Source organism: Ruditapes philippinarum, unplaced genomic scaffold (assembly GCF_026571515.1).
Source record: "Ruditapes philippinarum isolate M1 unplaced genomic scaffold, ASM2657151v2 ctg3424_1_1_1_1, whole genome shotgun sequence".
NCBI lineage: Eukaryota > Metazoa > Mollusca > Bivalvia > Venerida > Veneridae > Ruditapes > Ruditapes philippinarum.
The window spans coordinates 84,269-104,757 of NW_026861910.1; the positions used below are offsets into that span (position 1 = coordinate 84,269).

At 31.8% G+C, this 20,489-nt stretch overlaps 1 pseudogene; it reads left to right on the forward strand.

The window, feature by feature from the left end:
- Positions 1 to 3,786: 3,786 nt before the first annotated feature.
- On the forward strand, positions 3,787 to 5,403 carry LOC132717328 (uncharacterized; annotated as a pseudogene).
- The last annotated feature ends 15,086 nt before the right edge of the window (positions 5,404 to 20,489 follow it).

Sequence of the window (20,489 nt, forward strand, 5' to 3'; positions counted from 1 at the left end):
AGATTGTTTTCGTTGAGACGGATATTAATGGACAAAGGTATATGAATTAATGCTTTTATGTTTAAGCAAATGTAACCATAAGAGTTTTCCATTAGTTAAGAGCCACACGTGGGTATGCCGACAAGTTTTATCTGTCACATTATATGTATTATTTATATGAATATGTAAAGCGTAAACAGTATAGATCATTGAATTATATATAAATCAATTTAATATGGTAATTCATAATGCTTTGTTGTTTAATAAATTTGCATTCACCAACTCTAATCTTAATGAATAATTGTTTTTGATAATAAATTTATTCACTAGTAACAAATTAATCGTGATCTGTTCCATAATTTATTAAGTATGGTTGGATTCCCCGAGAAAAGTTGTACAGTTGAATGTCTCATTTATTTAATACACATGACTAATGTACGTAAACAGAATAAAATGTTTTGCTATTTCAGTAGGGTTTTATTCCTTCAGCAATGACTTTGTGCATGCGTCACTTTATTGCCATTTTTTATTTCATACAGACATTTTAAAAGTATTCTTTTTGAAAATCCAAACAATAATTTTTGCATCAGATATATAGCTTTATACACTTTAACAAACTTTGTAGACTGTTGTATGCTAAAAAGGTAATATAACATCAAATGATGGTTTATGATCACTTTTCTTTTCTTAGTTATACTAAGAAGCGAAACTAAAAGTTGATAATCTATATCATTTTTATGATAAAACTGATGCATTTATATAAGAACATAAGGCCTTAAGATATGTATTTCAAAACATGGAAATGAATTGATAAAATTCTATCCCCTTTTTGCATTCTTCTGTATACGAGACGATACAACTAAATTCTAAATAATTTAGTTTGGGTTTTAAGTCACACCGATTGACCCTGAAAAGGACAAATGGTGACATTTATGATTGACTGGTATATGAAAACATAAGGTGTCCTTTTGTGTATTATTGGAATCGACAATCCTTTTTGTAAGCTAGGTCAAAAACGTTTTTCTATACCTAATTCATTAGTGCCTGACGGTAGTTATAGACTATATGTAAATATTACAACTTAACAGTTTTTAAATTATCGCATTTGTGATTTCAGTATCATAGTCGATTGGAGGTTCATCTACCTCAGATTTTAGAAGATGTATAATAATTTCAGATTCCTGAAGTGTTCTAATAAATTAAATCTTAGAATTATATAAAGAAGTGTATTAGTAAAATAACAGAAGTGTATTATCTCTGTATTACATAAATATTTAAATTAAATCAGTATTGAAATAGTGTGATAATTATCTCATTATTATAGTAGTCTATTAATTTTCTCAGCATTGTAGTTATTACTGTAGTGCTTCAAATGAAAGATGTTCAGTATATGTATTTACAAATTTTGGCAGTATGGTTGGAGGCCGTCTCATCTATAATTTATCATTCACAATCGTCCATGTCACATGAGACTGGAAGAGACACATTTCCTGTAAGCGTTTCTTTCAAATCGTATTATGGTTATAAATGTTTTATTTCTCCGGCATAAATGTTGCTGAAACTCGCCTATGAGATGTGTGACCCTAAATCATTTTAATATGATGAAGGGTGACACAAGACAAAAATGTGTCATGTTTGGACATTTTGTGACAAGTCACAAGTATAGAGCAAGGCCAGTCGGTTTCTTTATATCCACAAAAAGGTTAATGGACAGTTCTAAAAGTGGCCATTGCTCAAACTCATTAAGAAAACTAAACAAGTTAATTGTAATGTTTATACTGTACTGTGGATTTGTACAAAAAATACGTCATTAATTTGTAAGAATATTTATTCTTTTTTAGAAAAGAGAGTAAACATATCCCTCTCTTTTTTGTACTAAGTTTTATCTAAGATTTGTTTTTAATAGAAACTGGAAATGGGGCCAAATGGCATACATTAAATACCTTCATTCAGGATTGAGAACTGGCTTTAAGTTAATTATTTGAAATAGCTTAAAACAGCAGTAATGTATGTATTTGGTATACATTAAAAACTTCAGAGAACATAAAATCAATTTTAAGACATTTTGCTTTTAACTGAATGAAATAGTAAAGACAATAACAGTTAACAGTTTCTGATCTCAAACATTCGGTGTTTTTTATTTATTTTTATTTTTTTTGAAATAACTTTTCATTGAAGAATATTGTATATAAGTATTTGTTTATTTAATTTATCGTAAAAATATCGTATAAAACATCATAGGAAATAGATGTAGAAAGACGTTAATTGGCATGGAGTATACATCGTGACAGCTGTGTGAATATGTTATAAGTGTTATTGTCTATCATGAAATATTCATTTATATCGAATATTTTGCCTTCAGCTGCTTTATGATACTGCCATTTTCTTTTCGGAATTTCCTTTTCTTTTGAACTTTAACAATATTTTACATGCTTTTCTCCATAAGCAAAATAACACAAAGCAGTTCTTTCAAGACTAACGTATGTTATTCACCTAATAATTTTACAAAAATTACTGATGTCTCTGTTATCCATAACGTTACTCGCCTATGCAATGATATAAGCCACAAATTAGGGAATATTGACCGTAGAAGTGCCATGATATAAGCCAGAAATTAGGGAATATTGACCGTAGAAAGTGCAATTTATTTCTTTTGGTGGTAAAGTAAATATTGTTAACATCATGAACATTCTATAAATGTCGGATATTGTTTTTATCTCAAAGCTTATGTAATAAAATCTCACTACTTTTTTGTCTCGATCTTTTTTTATGGATTCTTTCATTTCAATGAGCAATCAAGCAAGCTTATACTAGTGATTTGTTTTCCTGCTCATGTCTAAAACAATCCACCTAAATGTCAATCCCGTTATTGTTCAGATCTGTAAGGTGGTCTTGTGTGGCTTGACGTTAAATTATACTTATACTTTTACATGCTTTACCAAATTGAAAACTATTTTAAATTGAAATATTTCCTTTATATGCTTGAACGCTGATATGTTTTCTATCGTAAATTCTGTTTTATTACAAAATGGCTCCCGTTGTCGATTATGATCAATACAAAAACGTTATCAGTGCAGTGAACAATTCTTGTTTATACTCCCGAGTGGTTTCATGCGCTATAACATTTGACATTCATAACGGTTACGTACACTCTAGGGTAATGCTCATTTTCGTTTTCAGTAAAATAACACCATAAAAAACATTTTTTTTTCAGTTTTCTTTTCATGCACATTGTATTATGCTATACGACTTGTAGACTTCAGATAAAGCCAAACAGTCAGAATTAAGTCTCCAAAAAGAAATTGAATATTTGAAAATATTTTGGCAAAGAAATCAGAAATAAAAAAAACTATCCATTTAAAATATTGATGAACAGAGTAACGTTTGCAAATGATACGTCTAGCCAATAAGTTAATGCCATTGAAAAAAAAATGATCAAGCTTATTTGGATTTCTGTCAAACGACAATGTTGACTGGTGAAAGAAACTATATAAATAATCAAGAATGCAAAAAAAAATGTACTGAAAAATGTTTTCGTTTTAGATAATTGCTGATCATTATTGTATAGACAATACACTATCGTCATTCCCCCTAACTTCGTGATTACCGGAAGTTCTTGACTTTTTTGTAAACCAATCCAGTGAAATCACGCGCGCACATGCGAGATATAAACAACTGTACGTAACTAGGTCATGTCGTCACAAATGTCACCGTGATATTTATATGCCAAAATGCGCTTTAAACAGGTAAAAATCAACCTTTATACACATACCAGTAGTAAAAATGTATTTTCTGTTTTTCCCAAAAATGTCCTCTCTTAAACAAATTTTAATAGACAGGGTGTTAGGAAAGATAGACCCTGAATGTGTCACTACTGGAAGAGAACCTGTTTTGAATATGTTTGAAGAGGCCAAAATTGTACAGCATAATAAAACTATGGCTAATTATGGTTATGGTTACACCATGCAAGAGTGTATAGACATTGCAACTGAGTATGCAGTTAGTGTTGGTAAAAGAACCAGAGACAATCCATTGACATTAAGGTGGATGGATGGATTCCGTAAACGTTGGCCGTAAGTGAAAGTTTCAAATCCCAGAAGTATTGAACATGTTAGAGCTAAAATGACAAGTGAAGCAACAGTCAATGCTTACTTCAGTAATTTACTTATTACTCTCACAAAGAATGATTTACTTGACAAACCACATAGAATATTTAATGTGGATGAGAAGGGAATTTCACTAAATCATAAGCCCCCTCACATTGTTTCATGTTCTACTGGTCCACCTGCTGTTACTACTGGGAAAAGTAAAACAATAACTATTTTAGGTTGTGGTAGTGCTGGTGGCATTGCTATTCCACCGTATTTTGTTTTTCCGGGTAAGCGTATGCTCCCAGAGTTACTAGAGGTGCAAGTGGGACTGTAAGTGATTCAGGTTGGTCTAACAGTGCACTATTTAGGACTTACCTTTAGGAGCATTTTATTAATTACTTACCTGGTGGTACTGCAGAGCCTGTTTTACTTCTCCTTGATGGCCACAAGTCTCATGTCTCTGTAGACTTGGTAGAATAGGCAAAGAGTCATAATATTATAATATTTGTTCTTCCAGCCCACACTTCACATATCTTACAGCCACTAGATGTAGCTGTTTTTTGGTCTATTCCAGAAGATATATAACAATGAGTGTCATAAGTTCATGCGAATGAATTCTACCAATATCACAAGGTACAATGTCTGTCAACTGGCATGTAGGGCTTATACAAAATCACTTTCCAGTGAAAATCTTCAGTCAGCTTTCAAGAAGACTGGAATATGTCCATTTGAAAAATTTGCTGTACCTCAGGAGAGTCTTGTTCCAGCAGTAGTGTTTCAAGATATTGATACGGCTGAATGTATTGATACAGATAGTCAGGCTACTGTTGAAGGGGATATTGTAGTGGATAAGGATGCATCTGGGGATTTTTTATTGGAAAGGGAGATGACTTTGAGGAAGGTGAAGAGTGAGAAACCAAAGCAAAAGGTTAGGAATACCATGAGAAGAATTATCTCAGGGAAGGATCTTTCAGCTCAGTCTGTTCTTGATTCTACGAAGCAACATGTAATAAATCAGATAGGTCATAAAAAATCAACTTCAAAAAAGGATAGTAAATCATTAAAACTTAAAAAAAGTGTCATGCATGATCAGATGGATAATGAACCTCAGCCTGGCCCCTCCCATATCACAGTAAATGCTAGTATATCTTCAGACTCTGATACAGAAACAATTATTGACAGTGAAGTCTGCTGTGTTTGTAGTAACTTTGAGCCTGTTGGCCTGGCTAAAAAGAAATCTGTAACATTTGTTCAGTGGTCACAGTGTGATGTATCAAAAACCATGTCCCATGTAAGCACTGGACTCATCTGGGATTCTGTACCAATAAAATAAAGTGTTGATAAAACAGAAAAATTCTTCTGTCCTCACTGCTCTTTCTAGACATGAAGAGTAATTGACTGAAACACACAATAAAATAAATATAGTTAACAAGTTTTGACAGTTACTGTTATTTAGTTAAATTTATTAACTGTTGTAATTTTTTAACAAACTCACTGAAAAACACTGAATTAGTGTACTATGGCCTTTCAGGGGAGACTAGTCTACATGTCACGAAGTTAGGGGGAAAATTGGAATTAAATATGGCAGATGATGACCTACTTTAAAATGATATTGAATATGTTTTGAAATGCTGCTTGTTTATAATTGGATTTGATGGAAGAAAATACATTATTTTAACAGGTTAGTGTACAAGTTTGATTATATATCTGTAATTTATTTATTTATTTCTCGTTATGCGCTTATGGTCACGAACTTCCGGTGGGCTAGGATAACAGCAAGAATACGATTATAGTTGTTGTTTTTAACTTTTGTGATTGATGTTTAAAAGTCGTTGTCAATTAATACGTCTAATTTTTTAAAGTGGATCAGTCTTCAACGGGGATATTTTCCATAAATATTTCAATTATGTACCATGGAAACAATAAAAAATGTATCAGTTAAATATTCTTATAGAACGTTCTCATGACAAAATGTTGATAAAGTTCTATTAAGTGATAATGTATGAATATTTTCACATGATTAATAATTATATTTTATCTGCTATGTAATAACAGATCATGCACCATAACCATGCTCACTAAGCAATTAAATCCATACATGATTTTTTTGTGGTAAGTTTATCGTATGATACTAAAATAAATAGTATAAACACAATAGTTATTCATAGCAGAATAGACCTACATTTTATACTATTGCACTTTTTTGTATAAAAATTTCAGTATGAGCTATTAGAATAAATTTCATGTGACATTAAACCAAAATATAATGCTAGATATACACAATAGTTGCTTTACATTGAACATTATATTTTATGAAGAAAGAGACTATACAGATACTATGATTATCACACTGGTCTATAAAGATAGATAAACATACTATTTTAGTTGAAATGGCTTATATCCGATACACCCAGACATAGTGATTAAAGGTTAAGAAAATTTATGACTTTGAATAGAAAAATATCTAAAGGCCGTATATTTGTCAACAGGGAGTAATCTTAACTGTCAGGATAATTCCATTACAGGGTAAAGTATTGGAAGTATTTTGAAATTTGTCTGCAATGTAATCCAAAAAAATATCAGAAGCGTGCTTTGTATGTAACATAAGTGTGAATCATTTAAGAGAAAATCATTCACTTATCGATATTTAAAATGGTCTGTAAATTAACAACTATGTAAGGCAGTCTTCTTTTCTTCCTTGTTTTAAATGTGTTTTTTTTTAATCCACCGCTTGTTCAGAATCATCAAATGATGTTTTCATACGACGGTGTTCATGAAAATGGGAGTTTTCTAAATATGCAACCAAGAGTAATGCTATAAAAGTTTCAGCATTGACGTAACAAATCGAATTTTCAAAATTAGATTTCGCAAATACAACTTACACATGATCTCATGCTTACTTACGAGAAAACCGCTTGTGCTAGAAGTTCTATATGATTCCAGTTTCATAATTATATTTCTCATTGATTCAACCTTAACATTCCCAAAACAGTGATTTGATTATTTTTGTGGAATATTATGAAAGGCACAATTTAAAGCAAAGGCGATCCTTATCAAAAGATCAAATTTGGATTTTTTTGACATTCTCATCGACTTGATAAATCAAAAAATGATCGTCGGAGAATGCCTAAGTTGAATATTTTGAATTTCTTTCACTCACGTAGTGTTTGAACGCTCACATTAGTACAATTGACATGATCTGAAAGAGATGAGGAAGAATTATTTATTAATCTTAAAGATCGATGCTCATTCAACATATGATAGAATAAGTTAATTCTTTAAATCATAATACAATATGTATATTATCTTTAAGAAATAGTTCTGTGTTTTCATGTTTCAGAAACGTTCACTTATTAGGGTTAAAGAATGAGTAAGCGGCCGATAGCTCAGTCGTAGATCTGAGGAAGGTATTTCGGAGGTCGTTCAGTTCCGTCAGACCACAATTTTTCTCACCTGTGACATGTATTTGTGGTTTATTTAAAGTTTTGTAAATATTTTTAAATAATATATTTCTGATTTGTATTACTTTTTCAATAAAATATTTCCATGTTGTTTTTTTTAATTCAATTCATATATATTTATTAGTGTTTATTAGAGACGCGATTCTAAAATTTTCATATTTTATTCAACTCAAGTAATTCCAAACAAGTCTGAATGACATTGATGACCAGGTATTATCGGATATATCCTCCCTGATATTACTTGACATTTTGCCATAATACTTGTAAAAAAAATAATTAAGATACCATAGAACCGAAATTTTCAATAACAATGTTTTAATACTACTTTGATAAAAATATGTCTTTCTTTTTGTGTTCTGATTAGTAATTCTGCTTAATAGTCAAAATATCTCTTTCATTTGGCGAATGCCAAGATTGCATTGAAATTGCGTCTAAATAAACCAAGAAAATGTTTTTTTCGGACCGTTTTGTAAATAAGATTTGTAATTTCAAGTAAAATTAAAAGCAAACCAGACAAAACGTCTGTTGTGTTTTCTTTATATATTGCAAACTATTGATAAACAACTGTAATAGTAAGTAAGTCGATACGACTGCATTGGGAATTATTGAGAGAAAAGTACGTCTCTTTCACTGTAAACACACTTGAAACGAAATAGATTTATTTCTCAAAAGAAACATTGATTCTTTCGTTTAATTCTTTATTTATTAATTTTTCAAAGGAACGAGTGACGAAATATCGTACAAGAGCTTTGATTGAAATTTTAATAGATTACAGTATAAAAATGTGATTGTAGATCTACTTTGCAATGATGAATCATAATGTAAAAAAAAAATAATGTATGAATAAATATTGGCACACATTTTTTAATTTGTGTGTGTCTGTTTCACATGACGATTCTTTTTGTAAGCAAGCATTTGCTTTTTGTTTTTACAAAGCAAACCAGTTCCTTTCCGTAGTTTTACACAAGAGAGTAAACTAAACAAAAGAGTACAGCCTTTTAAAGATAATCGTACGCTTAAAGTAATAAATATTAAGATAGTTCTTTCTAATTCTAGTTTTAGCAATATGAAACATAGTAAGATTCCATATTTTTAATTTTTGTTTTTTTGGTCGTTTCTTTCTTTTTTTCGCTCTACTTATAGAGTAAAGATACAAAATTATGGAATGCAAATTCGTTGATTATTTACTTCTAATTATAATGTTTCACCAAAAAATGTACAGTACTTTTTCTATCGATTGAGAAGGTTGGTTATAACCTTTAATTACGTCTTTTCTGATACAAATGCACTATACGAACAGAAATTGTTGTAGCCTCTCCTTAAGTATCAATCAGGAAAAGGATTATTGACTTAGGAACGAGATAATTTAGCTACCTTTAACACTATAAGATATAAGAACGAATATTAAGCTAACTTTCAAGCCCTATAGTTACTGTTCTGTTTTTGTGTGACGTTATGAAACTCAATTATAATTTTACCATAACAATATCCTGTTAACATGCTCATATATGATTTTACCTTCATAAATTCATCCTCCGTGATTGGTATTTGTCCTTATGTCACCTTTTTTACATTTTTTGTTTACCTACATTACCATTGATTCACATAAACATTAATCATATTACATTTAAAATTATGTTTTGGTATGGCCAAACATTTATCTAGCAATAGAGGTGAAAATGTAATTAATTTTATTTTAAGTGTTGAATGCAACGAATAATGATATACAGTCACAGATTTCGACTGCGCTGAGTCCCTATCACGCGTGACCATATGACAGATAACCAATAAAGACACCGGACAGAAACGGGAAAGAACTACAAAGAGGATGCGCCGGAAAGAGACCGTTCATCAACAATGCACAAAGGAATATCAATGAAACCAAGTAAAGGCAACTGAAATTAATAGTAATAGAAGAAACCAATCTGATCAACAATGAGAAAAAGTTCATGGACATGTTGTAATTAGTTGGGTTTTTTTCATCAGCTGACAACAATGGAAACTAGTGTTACAATTTTTCTTTTTATAAAAGAAGAAATTGAAAGTGTTATCAAACTATTTCCCGAGCAACTCAACGCCTTCTTCATATTTCGTCAGAATTTTCAAGTCGAGAATTAATACAAACTTGCTATTTAAGCGATCAAATTTGTTAGTTGGGCGATAGCGAACTTTGCAAACAAACCCAGAAATTGTACTTTTTCTATGTTTGAATGAAACCTACAGAATCACATATTTAATTGCAAAGTTACAGGTCATAATTTATAGCTTGGGTTTGTGAGAAATAGAAAAGTCCTTAGTGATTAAAATTTTCAAATAATTTTGTCATGTTTAATATATACATGTATTTAAATACAGCAAAATTTTACTGTGCAGATTGTGTCCTATTGGATGATAAATTGCACGTGAAAAAAGTTTGATACAAAGTATACCAAACATTATTTCATCACTTTATTACACTTACCAAACCCAGTTGCAATACAGCTGGACGTATACATTGTAAGAATTATAGTTCTTAGTTGTAAATTTATTAATTATAATCACATAATTTTCATAGTTTGATTTTTCCGATAGTATTTACTATTAAAGACATTGTTTTGACTACTTTCATTAAAAAGATTTTTCACTATTTCGCAATTACGTAACGTCTTATTTGTTTTCCGTAAAAAGAGTCATTAAATTGTTTTTACGGTGACGTCATTAACCGTTATTTGATATGGTTTTGCCTTGGGGAAGTGCTAAATTGTTGATAGTGTTTGTTTATTGATGTTGTTCCCAATGGAAAGTAGATATAATCGGAAGCATATTAATGTATGTATGAATTTTAATAGTAAATCTAATCTTTTTTAATTGATGATGAAATTAACAATTATTGCGGAATTAAATTATAAACGGAATTATTTGCGTAAGATATAATATAACAATATTATTTTATAGATTTACAGTTAATAATTGTAGATGGATGATATCGTATATTTATGATTTGTATTAGCTTATTATTTTAGACAAATTTATAGGTATTTATTTAAACTGCGGTTGTAATCAGTATTTAGTTTGTTTATTTGATTAATTCAGAGAATGCACTGTTTATTCAAGTTGATATAGTTATTTCCATGAATAGAATAAAGAAAAGTGTTTGAAATTGCGCATTCTTATATTAACGGAAAAACATCTCAATTCTCGATAACAATCTCGTGGTATTTAAATTCTCTGATTCTACAATTCGATTTACGAATCTCGATTCTGCTGTGAGAAAATGCGTAACAATAGTGGAAACTTTGAATAGGATTTGTCAGTGTGAAGAGATAAGAAGTGCAACTGGCACTCAACTGACGAAACTATATAAGAACTTGTAAAGGAGTATGATGCTTCATAATATTGAAGAGTTAAACTATAAACAGTAAATTATGTGAACGCTTTGAACATTTCAAATATTCATGCATGTTACAATGTTTATGATTGGGCGCAGTCAAACGGAAGTTGTTGCAGACTTGAGAGCGAACTTTGTGAGCTTTTGATAGAAACTTTGAAGAATTCAGGAAAGATTTCTCAGTGGATGCGGGAGCTATTGGATCCGCATGAGGAGAAAAATATTCCTGTATGAAAATGACGCAGAGTCAATGTAGCCATGGAAGTTCACGTACTTCAAGTCTCGTCGCGACCTGGAAATTATACAAATTGGTCTAAAGAAAGCGTTTAAATAGCAGAAACACAAAATTAAAAACAAATTAAAAAAGAAACAAGAACTTGAACGATCGCCGGGATTGAACATGAAACAACAGTTGTTAGATCACAGTCGAAATTAGAAAAGCGAGATAGAAGAAATGGTGTGGTTAGAATAAAAAACAAGAAGAAACGGGGTCATATCTAAACAATCAAAATGCTCAGCTGACGTACAAAATGGAAATGACTAAATATTCAGTACAACCGTACGGATGCCTGAATGAGAAAAATGAAGATTTGACACAGCCCAGACCGGAAATGAACAGATTGTGTTAGTACGGAGTGTTGACAGTGAGACATCAACATAGACAGATCATTTCAAAGATTGGCGTCAGCATCCAATGAAGGATTCAACTAAAGCAGAATATTGCCTTTGATGGGAAGCTGAAGGATAGTGCATAATTTACAAAACTTTGAAACAACACATTGAAAGCAAGAATAAGTGACAAGTAATTTAAAGCTAAGTTTATCTCATTCAGTATGACAGGTAGGTGCAAAATCTAGTGATAGAAGTTGTGATTTGTTAAACCGGGAGAAGTTAATAACGTGCTAGGTAAATATATGTCTAGATTTGAACGACAATTTAATTGCAAGGTCTTACATTGATAAGTGGTAAATGGGTGCTTCAGATGAAAAGCGTTCGATGTTGAACGGATATCTAAATTAATCTTTAAGATCAGAACGTGAAATACACTTTCGCAGTGAGATTTTCTCTGAAATGATAATATACAAAAATTTAAGATGCATGTTTAGGCGGGCTCCAAACATATAAGGGTAAAATTGGGTAGAAGTAGCACATTATGATTAATGAGTCAGGTAGAGTGCGCCGCTTTTCAGATTGTCTAAATGTGCGTAGACGAAAAATTCACGTATCGCTAACATCATGTAAGCTATGATCTTTGTAAAAACAAGAATGTTAATCAAGAAAGAAACCAGAACAGTTATGGCATATATTACAAGTATGATGACGCAAAGGGACTAACTGCTGTATCACATACTGAATGAAAACGGTCGATGAAAGAATAAATATGCTGTTCAGTAATGGGTGCAGAGTTATCACTGTGTAACAATTTAAATCAGATCCAATACGTATAAACTGGTAAGTATTTACTTAATTGTGTTACAATTGTTTTAAGAAGGTAATCATTTTACGAACAAGTGTAGAAAACCAATAAAATGTAATGTGATTAAATTGTAATAAACACACATTTGTTAACATAGTTGGTAAAACGATAATGGCATACAGAGTGTCATCTTCTGTAACGTGCAGCAACGAGAAGGTTCTACTGTAAAAATTGTCTGGTATTAGTCCTGTAATAGTTAGGGTGGGGACGGGTGTTCTTGTCAGACATATGCCGTCTAAGTGATGAGGCCGATAAACCTTATGTGATGAAGATTGTTATGGAGCCTGAATATAACGGTAAGATCGTCACATTCCGGATGTCTACGGCAATAACTCAGTGAAGGTATTATACATGGTAGGAGGCGAGCTTAGATATTTCAACTATCGATGGAATGAAAAGTATTACTAAGAAAAGTTGGTCAATAAAGTCATTACCGATATCAACTCGATCTGCAGCTAAATTATGAGATATCCGAAACTTACCGTACTTATCCGTATAAGATATCCAATATAGACACTAATGACGTTATGAATGTTAATAGGACGGGATTCACCTATTGCAACATATACGCTAGAAGTAATTCGGAAATAGCGATGAACCGTAGCGCTACGCACTCGTTTGGATGGGCTATCGCGGCGTCCAGTCCCAACTATGAAAGAATCCAACCGATATTAATATAAATTTCTTTGAGTCAGTGACATGTTGTTACAGCAACAAATTGAGCGTTTGTGGACTAACAGACTTTTTAATGATAACTCAAAGTGAAGAGTTGCATTTGTTGTAGAAGATAAAAATGCTATGAAATCCATGGAGTCAACATTAACTCGCGAGAGATGTCATTACCCAGCTTGGTCTTCCTGGGCGTGATAAGAAATTCATCATTCAAATAAATACCGCTTGCCCAAGCCAGATTTACAGCAGTTGAACGCAAGTTGTCAAATGACAATACTTTGCATGATATGTACATTGAATACTGTGAATGATAACTTGCGAATGGATATGCCTCTGAGTGGACTCGACAGTTGTACCAGTAACAAAGCGTTTGGAATTGCCGCATCATCCCGTGAAAAATGTTAACAAGCGGGAAAATAGGTGTGTTAGTGTTGATGTGCTGCTAAAATACAAAGGAATGTCGCTTAACGTCAACTTTTGCAAGACCTGATTTAATGAATCAGTCTAGGTCGGTGTATTATAAAGTAGACAGGAACGAATAACATTTTATTGCAATATGAAGTCAGCAAGTGTTTCACAAGTTCGTGTTATGAGAAGATAGTGATGCTTTAAAAGGTTTCTCTGGTGGCTAATGGAGAATTGGACAGATTCTAAGCAATATGTCGCATGAATGTCCTTTATTGGTGCTACATCTTCTCGATATTGGTGCTGGTTATGCATTAAAAGAAAGCGAAAGATTTTCGCACTGTTTAACGGAAGTTGCGCTGACAGTTGAGAGAATTTTACGTTTGATGACTGTCTAAAGTTGCATTGAGCAGGAAGCTATTGATTTTGCTATGAATTTAACGCAAGCTGTCTTTGGGAGGATCGCTTGAAAAAATAGGCTCATAACAGTAGAAACTTGTTAAAGACAATACCGGAATACAAATCTGCCAAACAATGGTTGTCAGCTTACCCCTGGTGAAAAATGAATAAAAAGCATTGGTATATTGGGACGTAACAATGATCAATTAAGTACAAGGTTGACTTAAAAAGTAACCTTCAACGAGGGGGGATATTTATCAACACTAGAAGTTCAATATTTGACCTCTTGGACTTGTCGAATAATTTGAAAGCAAAGTTCATTAATTCAGAAGTTGTGTAGAGAGAAGCTAGGCTTGACGAGCAATTTCCGAGACAACTATGAGGTGAAGGAATGGGCAAAGTGTTGGTTTTAGTTTCCTGCGCGATTGCGGACATCACGACCTAGATGATTTTCTACCACAGGATTTGATCATCATTATCAGAAGTTGCTATTTCAGTGAGCGGTGGAATGTAGGTTAGGCGCATGCGGTATTTCGGACTCACTGACAACACGGGAATATAAATGCGGTCATCGTCATGGGTAAGAGTCATCGTCTAGCCCCATAAAACAAATAATATAACGAGCTGGCCTAATCCTGGAGTCTGTGGTCCGCTTGCGCTTATATCAAACATGTCTTGCTTGAGGACTTCGATAATTAAGAATAGATTGGAAGTTAGTTTTGGACGGTGTCGATGATACTACTAGATATATCAGAAATATTCAAGAAGTTAAAAACGTTCGTCGGAATAGTTGCATCATTCATAATACAGAGTAATAATGGCACATTTTGATTCAGTCAAATCCGCAGACAAGCTTCAATGAGGCTATCTAACGTTCTGAGACAGACAAATTAGATGTTTGGCTTGCAATGGACCGAACATTTCTTAGTAAGGTGGGAACACTGCCTAGAGTATTCAGGTAATAATATCTCGGAAGTGAGTGAAATGATGTCGAGTAAGAGAGAAATTGCTTTTAACGTTACACTTGTGATAACATTGGGAAGATAATTGATACTATCTGATTTTGGTTCAAACTTGACGTGAGATGGCATGGTTTTTGAGATCACAAGGAATTATTGCACACACGATATAGCTATGGATGTATGTGGTTGAAAAAGGTAATCTCACTTGTTGAATTAAGAATCGTTCTCACGCAAGTGTGAAATATGTTCAGATGGAGATGTTTGGCGGAGAGGTATATAAAGCTTGCAAAAAAGGAATAATGTTAAAATGGGTTGAAAGTCCGATAGCTTACATTAAATTCAGATACTTAAGAGGTTTATACGATAGCAAAAGGCCGCATTATTTAACCAATGATGAAGAAATGTCCATCATTCTACGAAACGGCATATTAACTAATTTAATGATACGTTTTACCAGAAGTCAAGTACGTCGGAGTCAACAAGTTTTAGGAGCTACACCGAACAGAAACTGATAATAATGACATTAGGATGTCAAACAGTAGTAAGGAATTGTGTACCCTGTAACGCAGAACATCGCTTTGTAAGCAACATAATTTGGGACGTTACTTGATGAGCAAATCAACCAGATAAACCAGGTTTTAAATTTATCGCATAGGACTTTTTTGGTCCTTTGATGTAAAAAGGAAAGTCACAAGTAAAGAGATATGGGTGTATTTTTTTCTTGTTTAACATCAAAGGGCGTCCATTAGAATTTACTATTGAGTTTGAGTAAGATTCGTTTATCGGCAATTGAAACGATTTATTAGCCGAGCGGTCTATCCCGAAAAGGTAATAGTGACAAAGAATCAATTAGTAAGGGACAGATGTGGAATTCGCAAGTCTACGAAGAGTGGATCAATCCAATTGGACAAAATTCATGTTGCAGCGGGAAATTCGAATGAAACTTTAAACCTCGTACTAGTCATGGGCGTAAATGGGCGGGATGAACGATCGAACGTGCAATTTTGAGATCGTTATTCATAGAGCAGCTCTGACAGATGAAACACTTCTTATGTTGTAGACAGAAGTTGAAAAAATACTTAATGATAGACTCATTAACCGAGTAAGGATGACCAAAAGACCCCCAAGTTTTAACGTCCACGCATGATTTTATTATTAAGTCAAACATATTCCACGTGCATTTTTAGAAAAGATACATATGCAAGAGAAGGTGGAGAAGGCTCGAGATCTTGGCTGAATATTCTGGAAACGATGGATTCGGGAATACTTCCTACCTATCAATCTCGACTAAAAAGGATGAGACACAAGAGATATCGTTGAGGGATATTGTAAGTGGTCAGGAAAAAACAAGGGGGCAGTGGAGTTTGGGCAGGGTTGAATCTATATAATGTGGGTCTGGGACGGGCATTAGCGAGCTTGTGGTCAAAATAGTATGTCACATTCATAAGACAATACTAAATTGGCCTACAATATGGTTCATTTAAATCGTAAAGGTAAATCATTAAATAAAGCATTGTTGTATAGAGATGAAATCTGGTAACGTTCATGGTGGGAGTGTAAGAATTATAGTTCTTAGTTGTAAATTATATTAATGTTAAATAATTAATTTTGCCATAGTTTATTTTTCCGATAAATATTTACTATTAAACTTGTTATGACTCTTTTCAATTAAGATAGCTTCACTATTTCCAGCCAAACGTAACTGTATTTTGTTTCGTAAAAGAGGTCATTAAATTGTTTTAACGGTGACGTCATTAACCGTTATTTGATATGTTGTTTTGAACTTGGGCGGAAGTGCTTAAATTGTGATGTTGTTTTTGTTAGTGATTGTTCCAATGGGAAGTAGATAACTCATCGGTAAGCAAAATATTAATTGATGTAGAATTTTATAGTAAATTCATCTTTTTTAATTGATGATGAACTTTACAAATTTGGCCGTGAATTAAATTATAAACGGAATTCTTTGCGTAAATATTAAAAATAACTAATGATTAATCGATTTAAGTCTATAATTGTAAAGGTGATATCGATATTTATATATTGGTATTAGCATTATAATTTTAGACAATTATGTATTTTATTTTAAAATGCGTTGTATCATAATTTAGTTTTTATTTATTATTTCATAGATGATTGTTGAACATTGAATATTATTCCAGTGATGAGAAAAGAAAAGTGGTGAATCTCTGCGCCATCTTGACTATTTTTACGGAAAAACATACTACATACATTATTAATCAAGCATGATACTAAGAATTTACAGTAAATACGACTCAAACAATAATTTGTCGTGTCATTTGGCGCCTATGTGACTGTGGAAATAATTCTTGAATGCATTCGCTGATTGTGAAAAACTCAATTTAAAGAGTTGATAGAAATTCTCAAATAACAATCTATAACGTTAAGTACAGGTAAGGATGTAATATTTAACTTATGTTTGGCTATTAAATGCTAGGTTAAAATGCGGAACTCTGGGTTCAATGAGCATGAATTATTTTTTTCACGTGTTTTAATTTTTTACCGAAGTATATGTTCGACGAATGATAATTTTCTGTATCCTTAAAGGTGCATGCCTCCAGATGAGTTAAAATATTTCAATTACATCAAACTTGAGAAATATGTAATAAATTGTAAGGAAAATAAAAAAATGATTCAAGATTTAATAAGTAATATTTTGCATGTTATGTGCGATTAATGACTGATTTTTTGTATTTACAACTATATTTCTACTGCGTTACTAACGCGAGAAGGACAATTTATGCATATTATTATAACTTTTTGGTAATTTACGTGGGTTGTAAGTGCCATTGATAATGTGTAAATTGCTTCTTTTTGGTCATTTCACAATATTATACATTTAAATACATTTTCAAAATTTTCATGAAAATTAGCATGAATCTGGAGGCGTGCTGCTTTAATACATGCAGCGCAGCGGCAATGTGACATAATGTCTTTCTGATTCGTAGTTAAATGTTATTAAAAATATTTCAAATGTTATTATATCAAGACCATTTTTAGGCAAAAAGATATCAAAATCATTTTCTTGACGGTACATTTATTTTCTATAATTCATCCTTATAAATACTTCATTTTGCATTGTAAATTCTGGTTAAATGTCGTACTATATTACTTATCTTTTGAAAATAATAATATATTCTGATAAAATGGGTTATTTAGTCATATCATTATCGTTACAACGCATGCACGTCTGTCATAATGACATTTTAACATGTTATTTAATGCAGATCTATACTTTCATTTAACTCGGGAAACCACTTATTTTTGGTACACGCGTGGGGGTTTATCTTAACTTGTAATACTATATATTTCTTTTTTATCAAAATTACAATTACCGTGGGTGTTTGAGTAGATTTATAGATTTTCAGTAAGAAAATGAACGTATATTTATTTGTTGTTTAATCTACGATTGTAAAAGCTCATTCAGCATTCCATTCCATTAATTCTATTTTTTTTTCTGATATAGATTCGCACTATTACGGTACTGTTTCAATTATGTAAGTATTAAAGAAGTGTTTCATATGAATGATGCTGAATGTATATAATAAATTATTGAAACAGTGTGGCTGGAAACCGTCTCATCAATTATTTATCTTTCACAGCCATACTTGGAACACGAGACGAGAGGAGACAAATTTCCTTAAGTTTTTAATCTTAAATCATATTATGGCTATAAATGTTTTATTTCCTTCTCATAAATATTTTCTCAAACCCAGCCCTGTTTGAGCTGTTGACTTAAATATAGGTTTAAATATGAATAAATAGTGATGAAAAAGACACAAAGTGTTTTTTGCAAATGTTTGTGGTGACTAAAATTATGTTTCTTTTGTAAAAAATGGACAAGCGCGCTAGGCTGCACTACGTGTATGTACCAGGAGGCTTAATTTTGATGTCTACTTTAACATTATATCATATCCCCAACAATTAATGGACAGCTTCTAATAGACGACGTTGCAAAGACAAACTAGAATTGGAAGTGTAAGCTGATACTTAATTGTTTTGGTGTTCCTAGATAATAAGATGGAAAGATGAAGTTATATAGATATGGGACTATAAAACAATCATTTCACATTTCTTTATATCTAAAATAATCATTTGTACTGAAAATGGCATGTTAAATGAGAAGTAATGTCATAATAAACCCTTGCAGGAGAGTTGGCCTTGTTATCTGACGTTGATTTAAACTGAACCATGTTATTTGATTTACATAAATATATTAACTTAAAAAAACTTAAATGTAACAAAATCCATATAGTATACATTTGATTTCAACTGTAAAGTTTAAAAAATAGTGAAGGAATAAATAGGTTACAACTTCTTTTTTTAACATTTCCTATTTCTTACATTAAAAACTAAGAGACTATGTAAAACTTTAAAGAAAATAGCTATTTTAGAAACAAAAATTCTGTACATAATTTTTTTTTACTATTTTTTTTATATGGCATTAATTGAAATTTTAAGTTCTGCTATCACCTGAACACCGATAAACATAAGTTGTAGTATGTTATTTGAAAAAAATGGCATACTTTTAATTATCTATCATGAGAAGATTTATTTAAGCCGAGTTTGTTGCTTTTTAAAATTAAATTTTACACATTTTTATAAGCTTTTTTGATAATTATATAATAAGGACTAAGAGCAAATGATCTAAATTGATTTGATATGTATAAATTATAACCCGAAGCCATTCGGGTTTCGACAAATTCGAGGGGTCTGCAGCGATGATTCTCAATTTAGAAGTTTCCATATGGAGAATGTCTTTACTGCTACAATAGCGAGGACCTAACATATGAGCAATTTGTATTTAGGTGCAGATACCAATTCAAAATTGAAACTATGGTAATAATGGTGAACAACCAGTTGCAACGCATTATTCAAGGAATTATGATATACATTGAAGAAAATGATAATGTTCAATAAATAAATGCACAATTCATCTATCAAATTTCCCTTGTCAATAAATGCAATTTAATGTTAAGAAAACGTTTGCATTGCTCATTACATATTTGCATGGTGATTAAGACGTAGTCTAGCATCTGAAACAATTTCAAATGGTAAGGAAATTAATGAACAAAAATGTAAACGAATGCATTAGTCAATGATTTTATTTTAAAAACTGTTCGATGAATAAATGCACAATTCATCTTTCATCTATCAAATCTTTGATTATTTGGAAAGATTAATTGCTTATTCGGTTACATAATTATTATTCAATTATTAAAAAAGGTTTCGTTACAAGATTTCTTTTAACAATTCTTTCGTGCATAATCAGTGTAATCCAAGTTGGATTGTATGACGGCAATGACGGTTTGTCAGATTAAAACTTTAATAAAGTATATTATCAATTATCAATTCAAGTGGATAATTTAAATGAAATAATTTGTTTTGTATACGACAAATTGTGTTGTAGTTATTTATAGGAACATACACGATTTTTTAATGTATATTCTAAAAGTTTTACAGCATGCTTTTATCCGTACCTCTAGAAAATAGCCTGAATATCCACTATATCTGACAATCTCAATCAAGGCGTCCAAATTCTTTTGCTTCGAATTTTGGCCAAGAATTCTTTCATTGTAGTGAGCGATCCAGCTAGCCTATACGAGTGGTTGGTTCCTTCTCATGTCTAACATGTCTAAAAAGGTGATATTCGCCCGT